This window comes from Trichechus manatus, unplaced genomic scaffold, assembly GCF_000243295.1.
Source record: "Trichechus manatus latirostris isolate Lorelei unplaced genomic scaffold, TriManLat1.0 scaffold00031, whole genome shotgun sequence".
In the NCBI taxonomy this organism is placed as follows: Eukaryota; Metazoa; Chordata; class Mammalia; order Sirenia; family Trichechidae; genus Trichechus; species Trichechus manatus.
Genome location: NW_004443967.1, coordinates 8,183,159 through 8,186,639, shown reverse-complemented (window position 1 = coordinate 8,186,639; position 3,481 = coordinate 8,183,159).

Here is a 3,481-nt window from a genome sequence, read left to right as displayed (position 1 = left end):
CAGAGGTTCAACTGTCTAGAACTGCACTAGCACGGTAGCCACATGTGGCCATTCAAATTATTAACAAACACTGAAGAATCAGTTCTTTGGTTGCGCTAGCCACACTTCAATGCTCAATGGCCACATGTGGCTGGTGGCATCCAGACTGGACAGTGCACATCTAGAACATTTCCAACATTGTCAAAAGTTCTATTGGACAGTGCTTATCTGGAACTCTAGATGATTCTCTAGTCTCTGTCCTTTTTGCCTGTCCAGAGGCACCAGGACTAAACGAGAGACATTTTCCTGAGCCATCAAGAGGTTGCCTGGCCTCCTCTCCTGCACCCTGGCCTGAGTCATCAGTGGCCACTCACTGGGATTCCTGTTGGTGAACAAAGAGCCCCAGCACCGCATAGAACCCTGGGAGATATCTGAGGCCATGGAGCCCTGAAGTGGCTACTGGCCGGTTCTCCTGGCTGAATCAGTGATTGCATCATGGAGCTACCAGCCTCTGCTGATGTAAACCTGGGTTGGTGCTCTACCCTCCTAGGTAGGAAATTCCAGGCTCATTTTCTGGGGAGAAATTCTAATTATTCATTATTATTCATTATCCTTAGTCAAATCTGCTGTTACTTGCTACTTGATTAGTATTATATATTAATCATTAATCATTATAGTGGCTGTTTTCCCAGGGCCTACCAAATGCCAGGCCCATTGCCTCTTAACCCTCACAACAACCCTATGAGGTAGGAAGAACTGTGATCCCATTTTACCAATAGGAAACTAAGGCTAAAAGGGATTCAGAAAGTCCCCTAAGGCTGCATGGCTAGTCAGGAGGCAAATCCTACCCCATTCACAATTTCCCACACACGGACCTCCTCTTCAGGAAGTGAAGTGGAGAGTCTGGCTCTCCCAGTCCTCAGCAATGCTCAAGCTCAGCATGCGGTTTCCTTACCTGCCTCACTCCTCTAACAGCTCCTGGTGGGTCAGCCCTCACAGTCTGCGGGAGTTTGCAAAATGGTACCAATTTTCCACCCCTGAAATCCTGGTGGTGTAGCGGTTAAGAGTTCAGCTGCTAACCAAAAGGTCGGCAGTTCGAATCCACCAGGCGCTCCTTGGAAACCCTATGGGGTAGTTCTACTCTGTCAGACAGGGTCACTATGAGTCAGAATTGACTCAACAGCAACGGGTTTGGTTTTTTTGGTTTCCATACCCATACCCTTTGCAGTGTGACTTTGTTCACAACTCCTTCCCTCAAGAGGTGGAGTATATTTTGCAGACAGTATTTGTGAATCTAGGTTGGCCTCGTGACTTGCTTTAGCCAATAACATGTGACAGAAGTAACATGGTACCAATTCTGAGCCTAGGCCTCAAGAGACATTGCATGCTTTTCCCTCTCCCTCTCAGAATCCTGCCACCACCTGAACAAGCCCAGGCTAGCCTGCTATATGACATGAGATGAATGATCCATTTGTCCCCACTGCCCAGCTAAAAGCCAGCCAACTGGCAGAAGCAAAGCCACCTCACTAACCTAAAGCTGTCCATAGATGTGTGAGGAAGCATATCCAGAACAAGAAGAACTGCCCAGCTGAGCCCAACCGAATTTGTGTACCCCTAGAATCACAACTAAATGGCTGTTGTTTAAGCCACTGTGTTTTCGGGTGGTTTGTTTCATAGCAAAGGAGCCCTGGTGGCACAGTGGTTAAGCGCTCAGCTGCTAACCAAAAGGTCGGTGGTTCAAACCCACCAGCCACTTGGTAGGAGAAAGATGTGGCAATCTGCTTCCTTAAAGCTTCCTTGGAAACCCTATGGGGCAGGTCTACTCTATCCTATAACGTCACTATGAGTCGGAATCAACTCGATGGCAACAGGTTTGGTTTTTGGTTTGGTTTCACAGCAAGCACTAACTAAAACACACTTCTTAAGCCAGAGATTTTTTCTCATTATCTAAGATACACTCATGTTATCGCATCTTCTTCTTTAATTGACTGGTTATCTTTAGGAGTATGCAAGAACTTCAGCTGGAGAGCCCAAAACCCATCCACCTGGTGAGATCCAATAAGGCTTCTCCCACCATCAGCCCCCAACGAGGAAGAGACAGGCGGAGGATGAGCACAAACCTCCGGGAAAAGTGCTGTGATTTCTTTGCTTTTTTTTTTCGGCAAAAGTGGGGAAACCAAGGGAAGACAGGTCACATGTGAAGCCCCACCTAGGTAGAGACCAGGCTGCCTTCCCCTCTACGAGACCTCTCTGCTCACTAAGCAACTGACAAATGAGAATTTTTATTTTAAAGAATTCTAAATCTGTGGCCATGGGACATGAGATTAGTTCCCACTTTTGGTTCTGATTTTGAACCAAACCACAAAACCCCCCATATCCACTGAGATTCTTGCTTTCATTTTCTTCCCTTCCATAACCAGGCATCCAGAGGAAAATGTTCACCCCTCCCAAGTCCATCAGCAGCCAGCAGGGCTGTAGGAGACTCGCCCAACTCATTTTCAGTTTTCCCATTGGACCCATGGATTCCAGGCCTTCCCAAGCCCAGAGTGGAACTCACATTGGCAATCTCGTCAGGCCTTGTGGCGGGAACCATAGATTCCATAACACATTCCATACAGCCAGAAGGGAGATGCTAGAGGCTGGGTTGTGGCCAAGCTGGGCTATTTCAGAAACCTCTACAGGGCCTCCATTCAAGGTCCCATCACTCATGGTTTGGGTTTCATGGTTTTGCTGTATAAAGATGAGTTCCTGGGAGTCTTAAGCATTTTATATGCTGCATGTATTCAACAAGCAGGCATTAATCACTTACTATGTGCATGCAAGTCTTTGAGGGAATACAGTAAGGAAGGAGATGAGGTCCAGGCTTGGAAGGAGCTCAGGGTGGAAAGGCACTGAAGAGCAGAATGAAAGGGGCATCCAGCAGAGATAAACATGTAATAGCTGACATTCATGGCCATGTATTCATTCATTGAATTCTCGCATCTTATTATAAAGGCAGTACTACCTGCCCCACTTCGCAGAGATTAAATAATATAGGCCGTCCTCTATTACGTACCTGAAAATATACCTGAGGATTCAACGCATGCAATGTGAAAATAGACTGACATGTTAGAAACAGAGGAACTGTATCTCAATGATGTAAAACTTAGAAAATATCTAGCACAAATGTTCTATAAGGAATCCCTGACTATTTAAACATTAAAATTACTAGAAAATGATTAAATCATTAAAATATTAATTAAATATAAATATAGACAAAAGCATTGCTAAAGTAATTTCTTACACCAAATTCCTGCTCTCTTGGCTGGCTGGAAATGGTTTTCATAAAACAAAAAGCCAGTTTTAATCTGGGCCAGATTCACCTGCTGAGAATTAAGCGTTGCTATGAGTGAGGGGACCAGCTCAGCTCTCCACACCCTCCTGAGCTGAGATGCTGCTGGGCCTGATAGAACAAGTAGAGCCTGGGAGCTGATGAACCTGAACTTGGACAAGGGCTTCTCCC